The 26,758-nt window shown below is 43.8% G+C and overlaps 1 long non-coding RNA gene across 1 annotated transcript; it reads left to right on the top strand.

The window, feature by feature from the left end:
- The first annotated feature begins 2,438 nt into the window (after positions 1 to 2,438).
- LOC126992236 (uncharacterized) lies at positions 2,439 to 5,205 on the top strand. Its single transcript, XR_007746379.1, has 3 exons — positions 2,439 to 2,502; positions 3,859 to 3,974; positions 4,460 to 5,205. It is a non-coding gene; the product is annotated as an uncharacterized LOC126992236 (long non-coding RNA).
- The last annotated feature ends 21,553 nt before the right edge of the window (positions 5,206 to 26,758 follow it).

The raw sequence follows: 26,758 nt of genomic DNA, 5'->3' as shown, positions 1-26,758 counted from the left end.
GCATATAAAAAAAAAAAAAAATCTGCCGTAAAGGATTCCTAAATGGCACGCAAAAAAGTTTAAATATTCGTGATTTTTTTCATTAAAAAAGGAATATTTCTATCCAAAATTTCTCAATTAGTTATTCTATGGATGGAGACGTATCCTGGGTCATGATTTGGTCATGAAAATTGTCAAGTCTCCAAATTTACCTGTCACACCTGTCTGTGAAAGTCAGGTTAAAGTCACGTTACATTAGTTTGGTCTAAACTTGGGACAAATTGGCTTCCAGCGTGGTAAGGTGGTCCAAACCCAGTTGATAGCTACATTTGTTGGTCTAGACACTTTTATGCTACATTAGTTTGGTGTAGACAATTGTCATGTTACATTTGTTTAGTCTAGACACTTGTCATGCTACATTAGTTCGTCTAGACACGTTCCATGATGCAATTGATTAAATAATCGGTGGTCTAAATCTGCCTCACGCTACATTTGCTGGAGTCTAAACATGGTGCACGGAGCAGGAAAATAGTTCAGTTTGTGCATTTACATTACCTTCTTGAGGCTGCCATTTCTTTAAAAATAGACATACATCCGTTAAAATCACGTCAATCATCTCGGTTTTAAGATTCTAGTTGCTCGTTGCCTCCTCGACTTTTTTTACGGTGTGGTGCCCCGCGAGCCGCGACACCACTCGTGTCATCATCATCTTCACCGGCAATATTTTCCGATGACAACAGCGGTATCGACCGCTAAAACACAACACGGACTCCAACACATGATTGTCCCCACTGTTCATTTACCAACCTATACACACCAACCTATATATCTCTCTAAGCCAAACACAATCAACCGCGGCTAAAACACGATCAACCGCGGAACAAAATGTTATGAAAACAAAGCTGCGTCACCGCGTGAATTAAGCATGTCGGTTAGGTAGATTATTGTATGAGCTCGGTGTGAGTTTGATGTATGACTCACACGCCTGACGTATTACCCTCGCGATGTCTGCCTATATAAGAAGCATTTCTCCAGGCTTGACCTCAGATCAACCAGCACTCTGTTCGTTGCTGGACACTCAGTTGTCCTTCCCTAGACAACATGGGTAGAACATTCATCGTTGCTACTGTGAGTATGGAGTAATGTGGTACCATAGAGGAAAGCGTATCTAACATATCTATTGTGTTCTATTATCTTAGTTTTACTTAGGATTATATTTCTATGATACTTTATTGTGTGAGTTTTTACTCAATATTATACCAGTGTTAACGTCAGTAACCACAGAAAGAAAACCTGAAGACTCATTGAGTCTAGTAAGCCAGTCGCTGGTTTAAACAATATTTTACCCTCTGTAATATTAAGTAGTATTAAGGTAGAATAAAATACATATAAGAAAGGCGACACCGTTTCATCACCCCATTTACGAACTCCTTTAAATACTCCTAAAGTACTAGAATTTTAAGTCAAGTGTCACTAATACAAACAGTGTGTCGTCGCCCCTGTGTGACCCGGGATTGCGGGTTACAACAACGGACCTGGAAATGAAATGTCTCCAAAGATGCCACTTCTAATGTTCCCGTACACCAGGTTTAGACTCATATGTAATCGATTTTTAAAAGATTCCTGTCAGAGCAAAAACTAAAAATTAAGGTATCCGACAACGCAATATGATGAATAACGTAAATAATACATCACATATTGGTGCCCGGTGATTATCGGATGAAAGGGAAAGCCGGAATAGGAAAAAAAAACTGTAGGAACTGTCCGTTAAAAACAAAAAGAAATATGCATTATTTTGCACGAGGAAATGATATGTGCACGTTTTAAAGTAAAAAAAAATTAAGTTTGGAGTTATGGAACTAATGTAGCTGCGTGATGCAAGTTTAGGACCGATTTACATTTGTCGAGTCTAAACCTGGGCCCGTATCCTCGAGAGCTATTAACTTTTACTCTTAAAGTTACTATCAAAGTTAATAGTTTCAAATTATTAAGAGTAAAAGCTATCCTCGTCAACTTTGAGTGTAGGTATTAGCAAATCCCTGGCTACTATTATCTTCTTCTTCTTCTTCTTTATGGCGGGCTCGTTGCTAAGGACGCCTCCGTGCAAAACGTAAACATCCGACATGAATTAAGTATATATTTCAAAAGAAAAATAAAGAAAAGATGTATAAATGTACAACAGAAACATAATAAATGGCAAACACAAGAAAATACTGAGTTTTGTGGCAGATAGAAGCAGCCTCAAAGGCTGTTTTTACCCGTCACTCGTCAATACCCTTATCTCCTGCCTGCGTCACGACTTGCTCTGCTGAAATTACCGCACCATAACTACGTCATCTGCCCCAATGATCTACGGGCCGGAGAACCAGCGCAGAAAAGGAGTAAGTTTAATTGGTCGCCAGATGAAACGGTCTTCTTACATCAAATTCAAGAAAAATACGTATAATCAGAGGGTGTTAGGAAGAGTATCACCCCTGAGGATAAGAAGAGAGCGTGGACTGAAGTGGCAGAAGCTGTAACAAGGTTGGTAATCACATATCCATGGTTCAATCAGCTTACAAACTAACCTAACCTAATCAGTTGGGTATTTTTTGCATAATAACACAACCACTGACCTTCCAAACAGAACATACCTTTTCATTCTGTATCTGAATAGTTTCATTATGACCATTTCTGCCACAACCCCCTTTCCCTCAACAACCTAACATAACTAAATCCCAACCATGCCAAACCTGCCCTGTCCTACCGAACACATCCTAACTTAACATGCCAAGTTTGTTGGGGGGGAAGAGGGGGTTGGTATAGATAGTTATGGCATATTTGCCCTGTTTTCATTCTTTATTTATTTTTATTTTTTTATTATTTTTTTTATTGGGGGGGGATGCTAGGCATGCCAGACTATGGACACTTTTACAAGTACTTTATGTCAAGACTATATGGGAATGGGTAGGCTTTGTGAGAATGGTAAAGTAAGATTAAAATAGTATATTTATAGCATTGGCCAAACAGATTATGGTGATATAATGTTAGATTGGAATGTACTCAAGATAATGAAATTAAGGTTAACGCTTTTATTTTTTTTGTTACATATTCACATATCCATGATTCAAGTAACTTGCAAACTAACCTAACCTCGTCAAATGGGTATTTTGTGTACAAACACAACCACAGAGTTTCCAAACAGGACATACTTATTCCTACTGCTCCATGTGAATAGCATCATCATGACCATTTCTGTTGCAACCCCACTGCCTAAACAATCTAACATAACTAAACCAACTCCTGCTAAACATGTCCTACCAAACACGTCCTAACCTAACATGGTAGGTCCCCAAGTTTGTTAGGGTGGAAAGGGGGTTAGTATAAGAGAGTCAAGTCATATTTACCTGTTATTTTATTTATTCCTTATTTAGATTTTTTGGGGGTGGGTTGGGCATGCCAGGCTCTCAACACTTTACAAATATTTTATGTTTAGACTATATCGGAATAGGTATATTTGATGAGAATGGTAAAGTAATATTAAAATATTATTTTGATATCATTGGTCAAACAGTTTCTGGTTATATAATCTTAGTTTAGAAGTACTCAAAAGAATTGAATTAAGATTAATGCTTTGAATTTTTTTGTATAGCTGTATTGTGTAATATCCTCCTACTTAGAGAAAAGCATTTTAGAAAAGTAGGTAATGAAAAGTAGTATTTATGGCCATGTTCATAACAACTAAAATGTTAATGTCTTATGATGCATGTAAATAAAATATTGGTACTGATAGCTTTCCATCACAGCATGTATTAAATGTTATTGGAGAAGTTATGGGAAATAAAAAGCATGCCATAGTGAAACGATTAAGAAACTTGCTTCACATTTATACCCTGACAGTGCCTTCCCTGGGAGTGGACCCCGTACGCAGGATGACTGTGAGAGGCGTTGGTACAACGTACAACAAAAATCAAAGCCTTGCATTGCCAAGTGCAAGAATGAGCAGCGGCAGACTGGTAATTTTTTTAGTTGTTATGTCTTTAAATGTAAAACATATATTAGTTAGTTTTTTATGTGCTCACATAATGCAGCTATACTGGCCACAATGCCTTTAGTTAATAAGTTCATAGCAGTGAACTGCATATTTGATATAGAATTTTTTTTAATGTTCATCTGTCAATGACTATCAATCTATCTAAATACCTTGGTTGTCTTCCCCCAGTGAAGGGTTTTAGCCAAGACAGGCACACACTTACTCACACACTCACACTCATGTACACCACTCTCTCAGCTGCACAGCCCCTGAGGGAGTAAAAAAGGCCCTCACTGTATGGGGGATTAGCTGCACAGTTCAGGCAGGGAACTTCCACACCAAGGCCTCACAGCATACACTGGTTTACCCCTGCCCCATCATAACAATGACATTTTTATATTCTTTATATTCTTTTATATTCTTATTAAAACAATTTATTAATTACCCTTAAATTCATATTCTTTGTAGATACACACTTTATCAGTATTGCTAGAGACCATCCCAGCACATTGTTCATTACTTGTGGAAAAGATACCATTAGCTGCTCCGGCAACAGCCACTGCTTCAATATCTGCTGGCCCTATGACACCAGCCACTGTTTCATAATCTGCTGGCCCTATGACACCAGCCACTGCTTCATCATCTGCTGGCCCTATGACACCAGCCACTGTTTCATCATCTGCTGGCCCTATGACACCAGCCACTGCTTCATCATCTGCTGGCCCAATGACACCTGCCACTGCAAGGGATGACAATGAAGCTGCTCCACCAGTCACCACCTACTTCATCGGAGTTTAGAGATGCCTTTCATAGGGCAGCAGTATAATTTTTTGATGCTGGGGCTGAATATTACTGCCTCAAGGCTATGATTTTGTCACTTTTTTTTATTATTACTGAGGAGGTTAGGGTGGAAGGGGTGAAAAATAATTTGTGCTGTTTTTCGACAGAAATGATTAGCAAATTCATTCAAAGCACAAAATTTACCGGAAAAAAAATTGTGTGCCATTGTGAGTGGGTTCACTTGAGATTGGGCTCCAATACGCCTCCGTGGTCTAGTGGTCAGCATGCCTGGCTTCTACGCGGGCCCGGGTTCGAATCCCGGCCTGGGCAGTCGGCGTGCAGCTCACCCAGCTGATCATCCTCCCTCTCGGGCTGGTCGATAAATGACTACCTGGGGAAACTGTGGTAGCCCGGATGTCACACTGGCCCTGTGTCCTGGGTAATGGGCTCCCTCACCACAGGCTCAAGGCCCAATGTTACGGAGATGAGCACCGAGGCCACGCGCTGCTATAGCGTATGCCCCAACTTTATCTTTACCTTTATTGGCTCGACTGACAGACATGGCTTTGTATGTCGAAGGTCACTGGTTCAATCTCCACAGCCAGCACTCTCTAACTTGGATTTTTCTGAGTTCCCTAGAGCCTAGATTAATTTCTCGGTGTTAAATGAGGAGATTTGCACCGGCACCCAGTCATGGGTGTTACAAGATGCGTTGTTACAATCAGGGGCGTCATTTGGCCTTCAAAAGTATATATATATATATATATATATATATATATATATATATATATATATATATATATATATATATATATATATATATATATATATATATATATATATATATATATATATATATATATATATATATATATATATATTTACCATCATTAGCTCATAACACCTTTAGGCACTGATCATATTTGCATTTTATGTAGTCTGTGATGCAGGCAGGATATTCATTAGCACCTAATTAGACTCATGCTGCTCCAGTGCTCTCTGATGAACTCACAATCAAAGATGTAGTATACCTAAATGGTAGCATTGAGTAATCTTAGGTCACTTGGTAAAGTGTTCACCTAAGTCCGACCCAAGCTGACAACATAAACCTAAGCGTGTTTGCAAGCTGAGTGTTTAGAATATTGGCATAGTAATAAAAGATGCTGAAAACTGGATTCCACTACTTTATTGAATATATGAATAATTATATACTGAATTTGTAATGGAGCTAAGATAAAAGAAGCTATGTTTTCAGCGGTCATACCATGATCTCATGAAAATAATTAGGTTGACATATATAATTAATTACTACATATTTTGGTATGATGACCATTGCACGTTAATACCATAGCTTTGCGAGCATTGAGTAATCTTAGGTCACTTGGTAAAGTGTTCACATAAGTCCGACCCAAACTGACAACATAAACATAAGCATGTTTGCAAGCTGAGTGCTTAGAATATTGGCATAATAATAAAAGATGCTGAAAACTAGATTCCACTAATAGAGTAATTATATACTGAATTTGTAATGGAGCCAAGATAAAAAGCTATGTTTTTCAGTGGTCATACCATGATCTCATGAAAATAAATAGGTTGACATATATAATTAATTACTACGTATTTTGGTATGATGACTATTGCACATTAATACCATAGCTTTGAATCCAATGATGAATATCTTCAAGCAATACACAAATAGCAACAGATTGGCCACCAATTCACTCAGTAAACACAATACTCCAGAAAAGTAAACACTGAATTCACAATAAAGTTGTTTTTCCACTTGGAACTTTGTAAACAGAAACCAAGTAACCTCGTTTTACTTCACTCATAAGTCATGATGTTCGCGATGTGGTCACCTCGACCTTTCGTTCCTCCTCCCTCACACTGGCAGACGTCTCTAACAAGCTTTCTTACCACCATTATCTCAATATGAATAACTGGCATTAATTATAATCATATTCTAAATGACATTTTAATGCAATTTTAATGTCATTTTTTCATTTGCATGTGTGTACCTTTCTGCTACAAATAAAAGTTTTTTTCCCATGTTTTGTTTTCCTTAACTCGAATATTTCTACATTTTAATCAATAACAAAGGCATCAAACACTAATTGTATGTTCAAGCTGTGTTTATTTTTTTCTGTTGACATAAACTACATCGTTTTCCTTTTTAGACCATCAGCCCAGAGCCCTTAGGGTAGACGAAGCGGATACCAATAATTGCTCATAAGGGCATAGGGAGGGACACCTAGGACAAACAGAAATGGTAGTTCATGGGTACCGCCTGTTGCGTAATGTAACAGGCTCAAAATAAACGGGCCCAAAAGGCGTGTAGGTTAGACGAAACGGATACCACATAATTTTTGTACCAAAATTTTATTTTCGACCAAAAGTGTCTAAAATAAAAATGACAGACATTTTTGCCATCGTTATAGGCCCACCAGAACTCCCCAAAGAGCCCAATTTTTGGGCTAGAGTAGACGAATTAGGTACCACACAAAATTAGTGCCAAATATCCTGATACATACTTAGAAACACAAAACAGGTTGAATCAGACTTTTTGTCCATTGTAAATGTGTTGCCAGACGCCCCCCAATTATGTAACCCTAAGCCCTATGGTTCAACTAGGCTAGACTAAATCTTGTAGGTACCACTTCAAATCACTTTAACATGATTGATCAACTCTTTTGCAATGCAATTCACCAAAAAACAGAATTTTTCTTGTTGTATTGGCCTTGCCAGACCCCTCGTACTATAGACCTATCTTACCTTACGTACATGTACGTAACACAGGCACCAACCAAAACTTGCAAAGAAATATATATCATAGAGAACCATTAAAAGCCAATGACAAACTTTGTCCTCCACGTTGCATTATCCATACAAAAATATCACACCTGGTCTAATCAGGCCTATATGCAAACCTAATTAGACTTAACGAGCGGAGAAAAATAATCGATTATTGAATTAATCTTAGCTATAAGGCATGGATTTTGGCAACGCAAATGGGCACTACATAAACAGACAAAGGAGACACTGTCAGCATGACCACGTCTATGCTTCAATTTCACAATTGAGTCATCCTCCATTCTAGCTCAGATTCTGAATCGTTGTCGATTTCATCATCTGGGTCATCAACATCATCAGACTGTTGAGTGGTTTGCTCGATGTATTGTTTTCACGGAAAAGCCAGTCTGGTTCAACTGCACCCGGAAACCAATCTGGTATGTAATGGCCTTCTAGTAGTTGTCCATCCATATTGCAGTGGGTCGAGGGCCTTGAGCAGGCTGGGTGCTGTCAGCATTTCCCAAATGATGGCCACATAATGAGCTCGTTGGATCTGTTTTTCAGGGTCTTGGCCACAAGGGGAAGAAGCGCACAGTCGACCTTTTGATGTTGGACATCGGGGTCTCCTGAAATGAAATGAAAATCAATATTATGCAAATTTTGCTCATTAAATGGCATTGCTTGTGTTGGTGTCAGCTAACTTCAATTCATTCAATAAGTAATGTTCAAAATCACCTTACTGATTTTCCCAATCATTCGAATAATGACCTTCTGGTACCTTGCTTCATCTACATCACTGAGTGCCGCCATGCCGTACAAGGAACACACACGTAGCTCTCCGCTATTTTATTGTCAAGTTCTTCCTCTTGGTCAGGCTTTGAAAGAATTGGATGAATTCTCCAGAATTGTCCTTTCTAACACTGAATGGCTTCACTTTCCCTTTGCGGAAAAACGAGGCTGTAAAGTCGCAGCCGGTAAAAGGCATGTAGCCCAGGCAAGGCTGCTGCCAGGCCAGCTTGCTTCTCCTCCAGTGTGGCTGCAATAGCGGTGACGTTCAGGTACCTCCTTTGATTTCCTGAGCAACAGTCCATGATTATGGTCTTCATGGGATACCATCGCGCTTGTTTCTCCTAAGCATGCCTAGGATGATGATCAGAACATCGGTGTCGGATGCCCGGACCAAAAGGGTCCCATTAGTATGCGAAGCGTGAAAGCCAATAAGGTATCGGCTTCGTGGTCTCCTGGAGCACTTCTGGTCTGTCAACTGATATCTTGTTTTCAGGCTGGTGGTTCTTCAAGCGTATGCAGTTGCCTCCATGTGAAAGAACAATCGTTCTTCGACCAACAATAGCTCCATAATGGTCCTTCTGCCATTCAATTATCAAAATTTAGCGAGCTCCTTTGAACATGCCATTCTGTAGGAGAGTTTTGCATCTCTGCTTCGGCCGTTGCTCGCTACCAGCAATGACGAAAGGATGGTTTTCAGCTCCGCGCAACTTTCGTTCGCTTTCTTTGAGGGAATTAGGCAGGTATCTGTCGAACAAGATATGTGTTTCATCAGCTTTCCAAAAGTCTTTGCAGACATGGCTCAATAGACCCTCTAGCAAGATTTCCATATGACGGTATGTTGCCAAGGCCTGCCAGATACTCATGAATAAGCAGCCCACCATCAATCAAGCACACATCAATATGAGGCAGACTTTCTAATCCATCTTGCATCGTCTCCAGTTTCTTCAAAAGCAGACTCTTGTTGGTCCCTTGACGTGAGCCATCAGGATGTGAAATGGACAGTGGAACATCTGTGATAGGAAGCGCAGACATGTTTGAGGTCAAAGTTTGTAGTCTGGGAAACCAACACCAGCATTCGGATGAATATATTCGTTGACTTGCCACCACTCGATTACTGGTGGCTTCTGCTGACTTCGGTTTTGGGCTCTCATTTGCAAAGTTGTTGACCTTCCTTCGTTTTATAGGTTTGAGCAACCTCGAACTGTCCTTGGCGCATTCCTCTCTGAACTTCAGCTGAAGTTCACGGCCGATTTTTATTGCTTCTGTAAGGTAATCTTTGGTGGTCGAAGTTGCAGCTTTTCCGGTAGCAATGTTGAGGAGACAGGAGGACGTAATAGCTGACTCGGAGAAAGGATCACAGGATTCAGTCACTGCCTTCAACAGATCCTGATGTATCTGTTATCTTTCTTATTCTTGAGGCTTGTACCTGTGATCTTGTCTGTTCTTCTGATGCAGTCCTGTCATACGACGTAGCTCTGTCACGGACATTCCTCTTGGGTGGAAGTTATGCACCAGCGCCGTATTGCATTGGGCGAGTTATGAAACCCAACGATTCCCTTCATTGGTGAAGCTGCGTCTCGGTTTACAGTCTGCTCCAATGTTAAGTCGATGGCTGTCCTTGAAAACGGTTGTGACGTTCGGCGGATGGAAAGGCCCTTTCTCGAGCACTGACCGGATGCTTGATCTGCAGTCTTAAGTTGATCAAGAAACAGAACTCCCCAACGGGCATAATTCGGCCGGTTCAGGGCAAAGAATACATCAATGACAAATGGCAGAATTTTCAGGTAGTTTTCGATGTCGTTGGTTCTCACAGCACGCATCAGATCACGATGAACTCGGTTGATGAGGTGGATGTAACAACACCAGTACTGGAGCAGTTGGGCCCATGCCACCTTCCATGGCCTTACTGAAGAACTTATCATACAGCTCGAGATGTTCCGTCAATTTGGCACTGGATCGCAGGGATTCTTCTGTTGCAGCTTCTGGAATGAGGTCTCTCAAGAGGGAGGATACGTCGTCTTTTACCTCTTCAGACACTGTGGTCAGAAACTCTCGTAGAGCTTCCTCTCCATTACCACAGCAAGAATCTGATGGATTCTAGAGCAGCGTTTGTAGTGTTTGCCTTTGATGAATCCATTGAGTGAACCTTCTGCAAGAACCTCACATTCTGTAAGAAGGTACTTTGCCTCGAGTCGTTGACGCACGTCCGATAGCTCCATAGAAGGCAAGCTCAAGATGAAAGTTGCCCAACATGATCAGTAGTCGATCAAAGAGCGGAGCTTCAATCGATTGAATTAAATAAGCCTTCAAGGCTACTGCAAGGTCATACGTCACGACAGTATATTCCTGATTGGTTTCATAGGCAACTTGCAGGCTTTCTTCATGGTTTCGGACAACATCATTTCTAGTAGGCGATTGAGGAATGGGATCCATGTAAGTGATCCTCTGACGGGAAGACTGTCATGCACAAACTGCGAAAAGAAACCAGCGAACAGTGGCTGTGGCATCTCCCGTGACATTAGTAGCCAATAAAAATCTAGCATGCGTTGAGTAACACGAGTCCTGCCGGTCGTCAGGTGGTGGGAATTCAAACTTTGCATTGTTGAGCTGACGGTGCACTGGAGCAATCTCACAAGCTCGCCCTTCAAACTGTCGTCTGTTTCTTCCACGTCGTGTATCGAACTGCTGAAGGCTGGTTGTGTATGTCTTGTTCTGATAGCATATGCCAACAGTCGCATGTAATGTGTCTTTACCGTCTAATGTGTCCATGTTTACATCGTAGTTATCCCAGGCCAGTCCTGTGGCAAGATCTGGGACCAGTTGTATCCCATCTGGTGCAACCTGACCAGACTCCTCAGTGGAGAAGGCGAATTCTGTCTCCAGTGCTTTCACTTCGTCGTAGCAGAGGTATATCCCAACCGGTTAAGTATGCGAAGGATAAGGTTGATCCGATATGGTCCCAATCCCTAAACCCAGGACTGTCTGTTTCCAGGGGCGAACTGATCCTCGAGATGTGTTATAAACTGCATCAGATGACATTGCCATCACTTTCCTCTCCACACTCTCTTTGTTGGTCTCACCAGCTGGCGTTCGCAGGCCACAGAGGAGGGTCCTAAAGAAAGCTGGAGGTCAGCAGGGAGGTTTGGAGAGCAAGTTTTCAATGTCTCAACAGTAGTTGGAATTGGTGTCTGCCATTTTGGCATCTCTAGTATCTGACTCAGGTAAAGGGCAGCACTTCGAATGGTCTGGTATTTATCGTTGTCATTGCGCAGACATTGTCGTGCCATATCTTCAGTTACGCTAGAGCTGTAAAGAAAATTGCCTCTGCGGACATCGAGAAGTGCAGTCAGTATTCTTTCTTTAAATCTGTTGAGCACTTTTCTCATCAAAGCTTGCAATAGCTTTCAACTTCATCGAGAACTCCCCATTTGCAATAAACTCCGATTTATACATGTCAAATAAAGATGACACAAGCATGCTATGTCCATTGTCACGACCTCTGTTTCAATGAACGATGCAAGTACATTGAAAGTGTCTGCATGGAGCTGTTCGATGTTACTTCCTTTTGAACCTGGGTTGATTTTTTGTTTTCTAGTTTTTCAATTTGTTTGAAATAAGCTCGATAACAAGACTTATGATATTGTGCCCCTTGGCTACCAGATCCATGCCCACTAAACCTTTGATTCTATCATTGATGAGTGCGAGCAGCAGTCATAATCCTGTGAGAACTTTTCCAGCGTGAGACAGTCCGAAAGAGTTTCTGGTTTCCACCTGTGGTTTTCCTGGCTTTTTCCACAGAAAATGCAAGAACCCTTCAGCAGACCTTTACATCGTCTTGAGGAATGAAACTCCTTTTGTTGTGTCTCTGGCTTCTTCTTCGGCGGTTCCTCTTGCTCTGGCTTGGGGGTGGTCTTTTTACTGCTGTAAAGTTCTTGTAACAAGGTTTGGAAATGATACATAAATCTCCCTGGGCTGGTTTTCAGATTGATTTCAGTGGAAGCCCTACGGTATTTATCGGCCGTCTGTAGTAGTCGGTGTTCTGCTGCTGTTTTGGCTGCTGCCCATGTATTTTCATCAAAGTCCCGCAACTTGTCCCCTTCACTTCGATTGCAAAAGATGCATGAGCGCATTGGTTCATACTGTGGGTCCTGTGTGAAGTTGTCACTTGCAGTATCAGTCTCCTGAAAATGATATTTTAAGTGACAACTTAAACCTTTTTTCTGTCTATGCTAGTTCATTAAATCTTCTGAGTCACAATCAAATTGGTTCGAAACAACTGAAATGATATCACTAGCAGTACAACGAAAGCCCTTACCATTTCAGCAGCAGTACTGGGGTCTGTGTCCTATCTCCTTCATCCTGTTGGTCCTGCGTCAAGTTGTCACTTGCAGTATCAGTCTCCTGAAACGATATTTTAAGTGACAAATCTCAAACCTTTTTCTGTCTATGCTAGTTCATTAAATCTTCTGAGTCACAATCAAATTGGTTCGAAACAACTGAAATGATATCACTAGCAGTACAACGAAAGCCCTTACCATTTCAGCAGCAGTACTGGGGGTCTGTGTCCCATCTCCTTCATCCTGTTGGTCCTGCGTCAAGTTGTCACTTGCAGTATCAGTCTCCTGAAACGATATTTTAAGTGACAAATCTCAAACCTTTTTCTATCTATGCTAGTTCATTATATCATCTGAGAATCAAATTAGCTCGAAACAACTTAAATGATATCACTATCAGGACAACGAAAGGCCTTACCATTTCAGCAGCAGTACTGGGGGTCTGTGTCCCTTCCCCTTCATCATGTGGGCCCTGTGGCAAGTTGAGCGTGTTTCCGACACCAGTTTCCTAAAACAATACTTTGATAGCTTACAATGCAATTCCATATTTAAATGTTTATATTTTCCATGTATCTTTACTAATAAAAAGGATTAAATGCCTAAGGTGTTATTTAGATCGACAGTGCTTACCATTTGGGGTAGATTTCGATTTCACCCTCCATTCTTCAGATCCCTGTTCTTGTTCACTGGTAGAGCTGTCTCCACTTCCTAGGTTTGGGGAGGGCACCTGTATAAGTACCTTAGGTTTGGGGTCGAACTGGCGAATCGGGACCTCAACTGAAGCAGCTCGGAGTAGAGTAAGGCGAGCGAAGGATGAAATGTTGATTGTAGGAATCCCACCAGGTGGCAATGGCTAATGGGAATGCTATTATGTCATTGGTAGGGCATGAATATCCTATAAGAGGGTTATGGGTAATGGGATGTCTTGTAGGGAGAATGCAAACGTGGAGGACAAAGTTTGTCATTGGCTTTTAATGGTTCTCTATGATATATATTTCTTTGCAAGTTTTGGTTGGTTGTGTTACGTACATGTACGTAAGGTAAGATAGGTCTATAGTACGAGGGGTCTGGCAAGGCCAACACAACAAGAAAATTCTGTTTTTGGTGAATTGCATTGCAAAAGAGTTGATCAATCATGTTAAAGTGATTTGAAGTGGTAGCTAAGATTTAGTCTAGCCTAGTTGAACCATAGGGCTTAGGCTACATAATTGGGGGGGTCTGGCAACACATTTTACAATGGACAAAAGTCTGATTCAACCTGTTTGTGTGTTTCTAAGTATGTATCAGGATATTTGGCACTAATTTTGTGTGGTACCTAATTGTCTACTCTAGCCCAAAAATTGGGCTCTTTGGGGGTTCTGGTGGGCCTATAACGATGGCAAAATGTTTGTCATTTTTATTTTTAGACACTTTTGGTCGAAAATAAAATTTTGGTACAAAAATTATGTGGTATCCGTTTCGTCTAACCTACACGCCTTTTTGGGCCCGTTTATTTTGAGCCTGTTACATTACGCAACAGGCGGTACCCGCCAGACTACCATTTCTGTTTGTCCTAGGTGTCCCTCCCTATGCCCTTATGAGCAATTATTGGTATCCGCTTCGTCTACCCTAAAGGCTCTGGGCTGATGGTCTATTTGGTGCCATTATTTTCACATGGGTACAGTCTATCACTCCCACAACACCGGCAAGTTGGTAGAATTTGCTTGTTTTACACGGATCTCCACCCTATCAAGGGAGACTGATAAGCCTCCTGACTACTCTACGGTCACTGAGGGCGGCCAGAGTTTCCACAATCACCCTGCTTACACTACTCTGGCTTACCCCAAACTCATCACTTGAACACTGCAGCATTTTCCTGTAGCCAGCACCTTTTTAAGTCAAAATCACTTTCAACCCCGGGGTGCGGGAATGCTCCCTTTGAACTGGATCTTGTAGCTCTCTTCTCACCAAATCAGTCACATACTCCATTCCTGCACGGTCTAATATGTATGTCTTGACAAGCTCACCATCGTTATACAGTTCCAAAGCGCCCTATCAAACTCTAAATTGCGGAGGCGGGCTGGACGAGGGAAGTCTGGGGCCATGTTGATATGGGTCTGTCTGGGTTTCACTATTAACTTTACTATTGAGTGTTTAGAAGTCCTCGCCAGCACTCTCAAGTTAATACCAAAGTTAAGAGTAGGTATTAGGCTAATAGTTGTTGAGGATATAATTTGAGAGTGAAGTTATCAATTACCAAAGTCGAAAGTTAATACTAAGTTTAGTATTAATAGTTGTCGAGGATACGGGCCCTGGCTCACGGGGCGAAAAAAACGATGGCAACCTGTGAGACATCTAAGTAAATCTCGGCCCAGAGAAGCGAAATTAGGTGCACTTATAAAAAAAAAGCATTTTTATTTTTTTATTATTTTATTATTTTTTTTTTTTTTTACGTGAAAGCCTATAGCGCCGGTAGGCTCTCTTGAGGGGGCTGGATCAGGTTGGTCTCAGGCCTGTCATGGCGCTGGCAAGAGCTTATAGTGGCGCCATCTTCTGTTGACTCATGCTGCCCCCAGGAACTCCTTATTGATTCACATGGACAGTTTCCTCTAGAGTCCGGCTGATGTGGGCTGTCTTCAGGACAGCATGTGGGTAGGTTTAAGCCACTCGGCGGTGACTGAAAAATCCGAGGTGGTAAGTGGGGGATTCGAACCCACATCGTCCATCACGCGGTGAATGTGGGTCCAGCATCGCTATCACCAGCTAGCGCCTGCTAAAAATGGAATGGATCGAAGCAATACAACAGATAACACAAACGATCTAATGTTTCGAGTGACAATAACTTTCATTAATACAGTGTACAATGTTGAAATTTGGATTAAAATAGCACTAATCGCCATCTTCAACATGTTTGATATTCAGGGAAATTGAAAAGAAACAAATGTGACAGCCAGGTTGGAAGCTTAGTATGGTCAAAATAACTTCACTACATTTTGTCCTCCAAATTCAATACAACCAGAATAAATAGGATACGTCAATGAGATCATGTTTAGATGATTCTAAACTTTATACCTCGTAAAAAAAAAGACACTTTTTTCCCTAAAAAAGTCGAAAAGCTGATTTTAGATAATTAAATCAAAAGTAATGAAGAAAATTACATAAAGTAATGTAAAATGAAGTTTATGCCTAAGTTATTGATGTTATATGTGCATATGTATATATGGCTGTAGCGTCATTAGAACCTCTTTGTTCCGTCCCGGGACGGTCTAAACTCAGCTCACGTTCCCTTTTGCGGTGTACAATCCAACGCTTGGTGAATTCTGCTTCACAATGATAGGAAGAGCCGACATCGAAGGATTAAAAGCGCGACGTCGCTATAAACGCTACGCCGCCAAAGCTGTCAGTTATCCCTGTGGTAACTTTTCTGACACCTCTTGCTTAAACTCATAAAGTCGAAAGGATCGATAGGCCCTGCTTTCGCAGTCCGTATTCGTACTGGAAATCAGGATCAAGCCAGAATTTGCCATTTTGCTCTACACGAGGTTTCTGTCCACACTGAGCTGGCCTTAGGACACCTACGTTATCGTTTGACAGATGTACCGCCCCAGTCAAACTCCTCACTTAGTCCGGTCGCCTGACACAGAACGTGGATTTTTGGTATGTCCGAAGTTTTATTGCAATTCCTGGACATCCAATATACGCTAAACATAATTTTACTGTAAAGTTAAGTTAGCTAGTGTTTGCCTTCCCACTTCATGAAATACCTATCGCTTTTCTCCTGAACCTTCGGCATTGAGGCGAACGTAGCTCTCGCAATTTCTAACCCTTTACATTTGTGGGCGACCCGCCAGGATAGAATTATGATAAGCTTCTCAGTGAGTGGATGGTTTATAAGTCGCCTTTGAACGCGCCTCGTTGTCTGAGGCCAGGAAGCGAGGTATTACTCTTTCCACAGTGTTGTATTGGTTGTTTGACCGTTGATGGAAGTGAAGAGTAATCTGGTTGCCATAACCATTGTGTTTTCCAACTTGCGTCCAGTGAGTTGTTGGTTTGCTTATCGACGAATAGGTTGGTTATTATATTCGTCGAGTATCGTTGCTGGTTGTTACTAATTTTATTTTTGATTTATAGGGTAACTACTCATATTGTTGTTCTCAAGGACGGCTTTACAGTGTTGCACTTTCGCCGCCTATTAACTGTACGTCTGTGCATTGTTGCCAGGTATCGTATATACTTTCTATTTAATCATTTGCCTGTATTTCTCATCAACATGTCTCTCTCAGATTTGGAAGCTTGGAAAGCTCAGGCAGTGAGCTTGGGTTTCTCTGGCGATGATATTGCAAGTTTATGCTACAAGCAGCAGAACATGCTGCGTGAGGAACGTGCTGCTGAACGACAGGAAAGCAAAGAAGAACGGGAACTTGGTTGCTGAACAACAGGAACGACAAGAAAGGGAATGAGGAACAGGAGCTACAGGAAAGGTTGGAACAAGCGAGAAGGCAGGAGACAGAAAATTGGCAAACCTAGAGTCAGAAAAGGAAACGATTGAGGGTGGAGGCTGAACGATTGAGGGTGGTGGAGGCTGAAAAGGAAGTTGATCGCGCTCGTAATAGCTGCACAGGGTTCACTCTACCTCGTGGGCAGTGTCTCAATGAGGAAAATGTAAGTAAGCCAATGTTTACTCCTCAGTATAAAGAGAGGGAGAAGATATTGTTCTTATTTGCTAATGGTTTGAGAGAGTTAAGGATTTATGTAAAGTACCTTCTGATACTTGAATATGTTAGAAATCCAGAAGACTTTTAACAAATAATTTTAGATATTTCAGGGTTAAATCAGAATGAATTATCTATGAAATTTCCAGTTGTTTTTAATGGTACGTTATCCCCACTGTTCTCTTGACTCGGTTACTCTCCATCGTAAAACCGGCAGTACCAGGACTGGGTCTGCGATCACTGCGCAGGAGTCCGCAGGTTTTCCTCAATAGACCTAGGGCCGCAGTTGGTGGGTCCCCCCGTGTAGAGGAGCACGGAGAGGGGGGTGCAAGGCTGATGAGCGACCCGGGGTTGAACTGGACGCGCAGCCAGTAGAAGCGTCAGCAGCTTTAGAACTTGAGCTCAGCTGCAGTGGAGGCGGAAGAGGCCGCATCGACGGAGGCTGACAGGGAGCTTGCCAGAGCCCTGGAAGAATCCGTTGAGGCGGCCTCGAAAAAACCTCTCCATTCCCAAAGCCAAGACATCTGGCAGACATCCAGGCACAATTTGATGCCTGGATTCCTCCTCGCTCCCCCGTGCTGCCCCACTAAGATCGGGGCATCACGCAAACCTCTCCATCGAGGTTGAGGAGAAGAAAGTATGCAGCCTTTCAAACCCAGTCTCGAAGGGACAGAGGCCGGGTGCTGAAGATATTGAGGTGGGGATGATCTTCTCAGCACCCCGGCTGGAGGGTTCCTTAACCTTCTGGAAGGGGCTGTTTAGTCGGCTGAGTCAGAGGACCGCCGGACCCGGATCCTGTTAGACGGGTCAGCCCATCAGTGATGGGCGCCGTCTCGGAGGAGGAGGTCGAGGTGGCACTGAAGGCCACCCCCAACAGCAACGGCATTGGGCCCCGACAGTCGTCTCATTAGCGACCTGGCGGGGCTCCGTCTGTCCTGCTTACCTGGGTGGTAAAATGGTGCCTCTGGCTCGGGGCTCTGCCCCCCGAATGGGTCAAGGGCAGAACTATTATGCTGCCCAAAGTGTCATCTCCATCGGCACCAGGGGATCTCCGGCCCATCACAATTACTCCCCTGATTACAAGGCTCATAAACCGGATCCTAGCGAGACTGCCGGCAGCGTGCAGGAGGTGGTGTTTTCCATCTAGACTCACTGAGTATGTCTGCCAGATGTACCAAAACGCTGCTACCCAAATTGACCACTAACATCACTAGGGTCGTCCTGCAGGGGGACCCCCTCTCCCCCTACTTGTTTAATATCTGCCTGGACTGGGCCCTGGCTGCACTCCCCAACAACATCGGGGTACAGGCAGGTACCAATAAGATCGGGTACCTCGCCTTTGCCGATGACGTGGCGCTACTGTCCTCGACCCGCTCGGGCCTGCAAGCTTCATTAAATAAGCTTGCGGAAGCCGCAGCGCTTCAAGGCCTTGAAGTGGGCTTGGGCAAGTGCGTCACGCTAGGCATTGCAGCCAACAAGAAAAAGAAGACATGGGCCCAAGACACAACCCCCTTTACCATATTGGGGAGGCTTATCCAAGCATTGGCACCCGGGGAATTTTATAAGTACCTGGGTGTCCAGATGGGCGCCGGCGGAAGGGCAACGGCGTACCAGGCACATGAAGACCTCGTGCGGAAGCTTGGTAGGCTATTGATAGCACCGGCAAAGCCCCAGCAGAACATCTGGGGCTTAGTGAACATCATAGTACCTCAGCTGCTCTACCCTCTGGTAAACATGGCGGCTACGGCCGGCCAGCTAGGCCGTATCGACCGGGCCATCAGGCGGTTTGCCCGGTCCTGCCTCCACCTGCCGATGGATACGCCCCTCGGGCATTTCCATGTGGCAGTAGTGGATGGGGGACTGGGCATACCTAGCCTGACCACACGGGTCCCTCGACTGAGGGAGGATATCTTCCAACGTCTGAGGGTTTCCGAGGACCCGGTGGTGAATCACGCCGTGGGAGCCGGCGGGGGGACAACTCCTCTGAGCAGCCCACCATGCTCGAGGAAGACAGCTGAGGGTAGCCGGTGGTCCAGGCAGCTCTACGAGGCAGTGGACGGCTCGGGGCTACGCGGAGCCTTAGAGACCCCTGCCTCGTCAAAATGGATTAACGATGGTACCCTTCTCCTCATAGGGGGTGACTTCTGTCGAGCGGTTAAGCTGCGTGGTAACCTGCTCGTCAGGAAGGCCCGATCTGCGAGGGGGAGGCGGGTGGACGATATCAACTGTGACCTCTGCCGGAGAGCCTGGGCCACATCATGCAGCGATGCGCTGCAGTCCAGGTTGCGCGTACACGTCGACATGACCGCGTACTTGACTATGTCGCGGGTAGGCTTGAGGATGCGGGCTTTGCTGTCAAAAAAGAACCGGCCATACCAACTGTAGCCGGGGTCCGCATCCCTGACATCATAGCCACCCGCCAAGGCCTGGGCTCGGTGGTGCTCGATGTACAGGTGGTGCGGCAGCAGGGGATCTGTACATAGCCCACCTTAGAAAAACCGCTTATTACGATGTCCCTGACATCAGGCGGTGGGTCCAGGCCAAAACAGGGTACTCTCCAGTGTTCTCCTCCATTACATCTAGCTGGAGAGATATCCTAGCCCCCCCCAACCGTCAACACCTGGGAAGCGCTCGGGCTCCGTAAATCGGACCTTAAGATCTCAGTAGCCCGAGTGCTTGAGGGGGGGCTGAACATATACAGAGAGTTCAGAAACACAAGTGGGGGGGTGGTCCATCACCCCGGCTAAAAAAAAAGGCCAGCAGTCCCTTGGGCTTAATACAAGATTCAAAATTTTCTGGCTCGCATTGGTTTGTCAGTTTCGGCGTTGATATTAGCTATGTTACATTTCAGGGGCTGCGCTGCTCAGCGTAGACCCCAAAATAGTAGGCGACGTTTGTGATCCTGTCCCTTATTTACTATTAAAATTAAAACAAAATAAATAACCAATGTTAAAATAAAAGTAAAGTTTATTAAATCAATTAAAGTTATTAAATATAAAAATAAAGTATTTATAAATATTAAATTAATAGTATTTTCTTGTAATAAGTAAAAACTTTGCACAGTTAAAAAAAAAGAAAAAAAAAAAGCTTCTGTTGGGGGGATCCTAGTGTTCCTAATTACAGAGTTTCTGGCACTATTAATGGTGCCTGGACTTCCTCCATTATCAGATATATTGGTTGTTCATGTAACACCGTCTCTGAGGAGTCCCTGCCTGACGCTGATGTTAGTAACTGTCAAGTAGCTCATGTCGCAGATTATTTGGGGCGTGTCGATGAGCTCGCGGTATTGCGTTCTTATCTTAGATGTCCATATTATACTGGATGGACAGACGTGGTCCGGGCCCCAATTAAGTTTGCTACTGCCTTAATTGGAAATGTCCCAGGGGTAAAGGCACCAAATGATTCTGATAACTTCCAGACTTCTCCATCGGACATCCAGCCTGCTGTTCTAGAAAGTGTTCCACGGCCTCCTTGCACCTCCTATGTATGTCAGATTCTACCAGAGGATGCCTGCACTCCTGACGTGCCTGAGCAGGTGGCTCAGGCACGTCCCTGTCGCTACCATTGATGAACATCCTGCCAAACACACCAGTTCTGCACAGGTACATGCTGTATCAACACGCTCCAGTAGAATGAAGCGTCTACTCCCCCTTGCCCTACCAGCCTTGCAGCCACTGTCTATAACTCCTGATGAGTTAGGACAGTTGCAGGCGTCGTGTACTTCTCTCAACGAGATAAGGGGTAAGGCTGATTCTGCTGTTATTGACCAAGTTAGGAATGGGTCCACCTTTCAGTTTATTATGATTGACGGTCTTCTGTACCGCAAGTGTCTAACGTCTAGTAGACCTGATAAGGTAGGGAAGCTAACACTGGTTGTCCCTCGTGACTCTCGCCAGATCATCCTATCTGTTGCCCATGAGAGCCCTCTCGCCGGCCACTTCTCCCACAGGAAGACTGATATGAAAATCCTAGAACATTTCATCTGGCCAGGGCATATTGCCGTTCCTCTGACAAGTGCCAGCGGTTCTCTGCTAAGGGTAGGGTTCGCCCCGCTCATCTGAAGCCGATGCCAGTAATTACGGAAGCATTTTACAGGGTTGCCATTGATCTGGTGGGTCCCTTGTCACCTCCGTCTTCAGATGGTCACAGGTATATCCTAACTCTGATTGATGTGGCTGAGGCCCTACTTTCCATCTTTTCCCGTGTTGGTATTCCTCGGGAAGTGTTATCAGACCGATGTACTCAGTTCACCTTTAACTTGATGGCAGAACTACATAAGCTACTTGGTGTAAGGCCTAAATTTACAGCACCCTTCCACCCCAGCAGCAACGGTCGCATTGACCGATTTCATGGACCTTTGAAGGCCTCGCTGAGGAAGCTCTGTGAAGACAAACCTAAGGAATGGCATAGGTATTTAATACTAACATTTTTTGCCCTCAGAAAAATTCCCCAAGACAGAACTGGCTTCTCTGCATTTGATTTATTATACGGTCGTTCCGTGAGAGGACCTTTAACTGCTCTGCGATATTTGTGGGAGGATCGTAACATCCAAGGGCAGGAAAGAAGCTGTTTTCAGTATGTGATTAAGCTCCGGGATAAGCTGTCAGAGTGTGCCAAGAGAGCGGCACAAAATGCCAATATAAGTGCCCGCCGATATAAAGCCTACTTTTACGTGAGATCACAAGACCGTCAGTTCCGGCCCGGAGATGAAGTGCTCGTATTGCTGCCGAGCGAAACAAGTAAGCTACTTATCGCATGGAAAGGACCATACGAAATATTAGAGAGACGTGGTAAGGTTGATTATTTGATTGAAGCTCCTAGAGGTCCTAAACTTTATCATGTGAACTTGTTAAAGAAGTATTTTCGTATAGTAAAATCCATGCAAGCATCTCTTCTGGATGAGATCTCTACACTCGAGGATTCGAGTCCAGAAGCAGACTGGCAGAAGGCTAATCCAAGTCATCAGAGTCGACGACTGCCAAGATTATTCTAACCAGTTGCCTCTGACCCCTGATGGTGTGACCGACGACCAGCAGGACACCGAACCTGAGATCGGTTCTCACCTAGCTGATTTACAACAAAAAGGATTAAGAGACCTAGGTGAATTCCTCGACGTATTCTCTAACACTCCTGGTTGCACTAATACCATGGAGCATGACATTTCGCTCACAACCACAGACAGAGCTCGGGCTAAGGTTTATCAGGTCCCAGTTCACCTCAAACCCTATTTTGAGAAAGAGGTGGAAACACTCCTGCAGCAAGGCATCATTCAACGCTCCGCATCCCAGCACTCTTCACCTGTAGTGATGGCAAGAAACCCAGACGGCTCCTTTAGAATGGCAGTTGATTATCGTCAATTAACTCTGTCACTGTATTTCATGCTGAGCCTATTTGCAATATGGAAGAGGACTTGTATAAAGTTTTCAGGCTCTAAGTATTTCTCAGAGTTGGACTTGTGTAAAGCATATTACCAAGTACCGCTATCTGACAGCCAAACCCTTAACTGCTCTTCCTACCCACCTGGGTCTGATGGAGTTTCTTAGGATGCCATTTGAATTAGTTACTGCCTGTGCCACGTATATTCGGCTGATGAGGATTGTCCTGGCCGATTTACCTGATGTGAGCTTTTATTTTGATAACATCTTTATACACTCTAAGGATTGGGAAGGGCACCTGGCCGCTCTTCGTTCCGTCCTTAGCAAGCTGAGAGACCATCACCTCACCGTCAAGCCATCAAAGTACCGCTTTGGGGTCGAATCCATCCAGTATCTTGGTTTTCGGCTGGATGGCAGTCATCTCTGGCCACTGCAAGACAAGGTCGAGGCTCTGACCACTGCATCTCCCCCTTCCACTAAAAAACTCCTGCGCAGTTTCCTGGGGTTAATATCTTTTTACAAAATGTTTATCCCACAGGCATCTGAGTATACTGGTCCCTTGTCAGACTTGTTGAAGAAGGGTGTAAAAGAACCTCTTCATTGGAGCGAAGATCTGCTAAGCCGCTTTGCCCACCTCAAGTCTGCCCTCTCTATTGCTCCAGTTCTTCCGCTCCCAAACCATCAAAGGACCTTTGTACTCAGAACATATGGCTCCAACCACGGGCTAGGAGCAGTGCTGCTCCAGTATTGCAACGATCATCCCCATCCCGTATCGTATGCCAGTAGGAAATTGCTTGATCGGGAAAGAAGGTACTTCACCATCGAAAGGGAATGTTTAGCCATTGTATTTGCCGTGTTAAAGTTTTTTTATTATCTTAGAGGGTTGGAATTTATTTTAGAGATAGATCACAGACCTTTAGTGTACTTGGCCACATTCACGGGGAAAGAATGATAGACTTCTCAGATGGTCACTTGGCTTGCAAGCTTATAAATTCAGGATTGTCCATATTGCTGGTAAGGACAACGTGGGTGCTGATTTTCTTAGTAGATCACCCTCATAATCCTATATAATGTATTTCTCATCTACTTGCAGTAGATTCTTGTTTGGGGGGATGGGTAAGGGCCGCCGGCAACCCTCACATAACTTTGTGTGTGTGTGTGTGTGTGTGTGTGTGTTTCCGTGTGCGTAGGAACATCACGCCACCGTAACTACCACTTATCCACGCGTGATGCTTCACGTGAATTGCCGATGCACGCTTCGAACCCGCGAGAATAATCGGTGGTGTTGACTGATCTCCGTCTTGTTAACCCGGCAGCGTCGGTGGACCCATTTTTGGGCTCCCGCGAGTCGGTCCGCTGAAACGGCGGACCCAGTTTTGGGCTCGGCTCAAAACGCCTAATTCGAACTAATTGTAGGCGGTGGCGGCATAGAGCAACCCACCATGCATGAACTGGGTCATTGTGGTGGTTGATTGATCTTGAGGTGGGCTTATTTGTCATACGTGGTGCTGTAAGGTCATGGCAGACTGAATTAGCTATCCATACAGTAATCACTTGTCAAATTCTCTAAAGTAGACAACAAGCGACTCTCGGCTAGATGCCACGTGTCACGAGACTGTTTATTTTGTAACAACACCACCCAAAAAGAATGGAGTTTGAGTATAAGTAAATATTTTCTAATGGCTTCATGGTTATGAGAGGAGTACTCTGATATACGTTCCATGCTCTTTTCTTAGTCTCAAAATGCAGTGTAATGTTGCCGTTTCTCGGCCACTTCTCGGCTTTCCCATAGCCGACGCCCACTGGTTAATATCTGCAGTGACCTCCAGTCTTCTGCCGGCAGCATACATCCACACCACTCTGGGCTGAGGTCCTCATTTAGAAGACATCACTTTCGTGGCTGAAGTGATTCTCTCTCTGCCTGTTCAAGCCGCTGTATAGAGAGGAAACGGAACTCTTATCCTGCCGCCTCGGGTCTCGTCTTGAGCTGTGGTACGTTATATATGTGCTACTGTCACGACCCCACACCAGGTGATATTTAACCTTGTTCTATTTAACCTCCCCACAGTGTTGGCCTAAGGGCTGTGTTGTTGCTATACTTGAACTACTATGGTGAGGATTAATAGACGGTTATATCACTGTTACGTGTTTGGGGGAATTCATTATTGATGTTTGTTACACCTTTGTGGTGATTGTGTGCACAGTGTTTCCTCGGTTGTCCTGATTGACTTCCGTGTATAGGACTCCACACCAGGTAAGTCTAACCTTTTCTATCATTCCTCTCCCGTGATTATTCGTGCTCTTTTCTTAGCTGCCTGTAATGTGATTACTATTTAGGTACTATCATTTGTGTGGAGAGGATGCTAGACGGTTAGATTACTGTACGTGTTGGAGGAGTATGTCAGTGAAAACGATAGGTATCTCAGGAGTGGGAAGGCAAACACATGCTAACTGAACATTAGGTTTATTAAATAACAAGTTAATAAAACTTGTTATTTAATAAACTTAATATTAAGTTAGCAAGTGTTTGCCTTCCCACTCCTGAGATACCTATCATTTTCTATCCTGAACCTTCGGCATTGGAGGCGAACGTAGTTCTTGCAATCTCTAAGCCTTTACACTACTTGTAGCTGTATTTGATTATTTAACATGTGAAATATTAATGTTGTCTTTCTCACAGGCGGTAAATGAAACCGGTTTACAGGTATGGACTTCCGTATTGAAAAGTCGCGTCTGAGCAGCGACAAGTCAACCCGAGGGAGCTTGCCATTGTTGGATGACTCTGACGCGGATAAAAGCTATGATGTTGGAGTGGAGTGCAAGTCCGTTAAACGGCAGCATGGGTCATTGTACTCGTCAGAGGAAGAGGCCTTATTGGCTTTTACAAAAGACCTCAACAAACTCAAGAAAAAAAGGGAAGAGGATCCGAAGCCAGGCTGAAGTCACTGGACTGATGAACCTGCACAGCCCACACCAGCTATAGAAAGCCCTGAAGGTACGGGCTGTTCTCTCAACGGTAATAATTTGACATTGGTAAGTATGTTCGTTAACTGGGTTCTTACATGGGACTCTTTCCCTTACAGAAGCTTCTGCTCTAGTAGAGGTGAACTTAGAGGACATTGCAGAGGACACTGCAGCCCCAGCGGAGGACAGTACAACAGCCTCTTCAGATTAAGATGTAGAACAACCTGAATCCGCCCAAAAATGTACTCAAAAGGAAATAACTATATGTAATTATTGGCTCCAGCCACCGACGGCTTGGAGCCTGAGGAAATTTTGAGAAAGGGACAACTGAACCGTATCAAGCGGCGGAAGGTGCAGGAAGCTTTTGCCACTTACGGTAGGGTTCCAACCCTGACATAAATTAAGGAACACTTCAAGATTCAACTTACCTTTCATAAAGAATAAATAAAGAAATTAGAGATCCAAGAGAGAGATGCTGCGACTACCTGAAGAGTTCTGGGAGTCCGTCAAAACTGAACAAGCCGACAGGCTCAAGGCGCTTGTTGTACAGCATGGGCTACACGCAAGAACAGCTCCTCGCAGCAGACGACAGTGAGTATAGAATTTTGTCAACGAGTCGATCTGCTTATAGTAAATGTGCTAACGTTAATGCATACATAAGAATGTACTCATAAACTAAGTGCCGTTTATATATTTCAGACACCCGTGTCCAATGGCAGGATGCAGCGGAAGAAGTATCAACATTAGACGGCACATTAGTCAGTGCCATAGATACATGACGGTAGACGAGCATGCAAAGCTCATCCGCAAGTATAAGAACTTACAACAACATGTTAAGTCAATGAGCACCAAAAAGCCTTCAACCAAACAAACTACAGGTGCAACTGTCACAAAGTAGCCAGAAAGGGAATGTAGTCTGTGTGATAAGAGGGTGAAACGGTTCGATATACATGTAGAAAAAGTTCACCGGCTTCAAAGAAAATCACAGGACTTCATCAAAGTAATGCGGCAATCTCTGGTTCTACCAGATGAAGTTGAGAAAAT

The sequence above is a fragment of the Eriocheir sinensis genome, unplaced genomic scaffold (assembly GCF_024679095.1).
Source record: "Eriocheir sinensis breed Jianghai 21 unplaced genomic scaffold, ASM2467909v1 Scaffold422, whole genome shotgun sequence".
NCBI classification, from domain to species: domain Eukaryota; kingdom Metazoa; phylum Arthropoda; class Malacostraca; order Decapoda; family Varunidae; genus Eriocheir; species Eriocheir sinensis.
The sequence above is the reverse complement of the archived record's forward strand: the minus strand, read 5'-3'. Positions and strand labels throughout refer to the sequence as shown.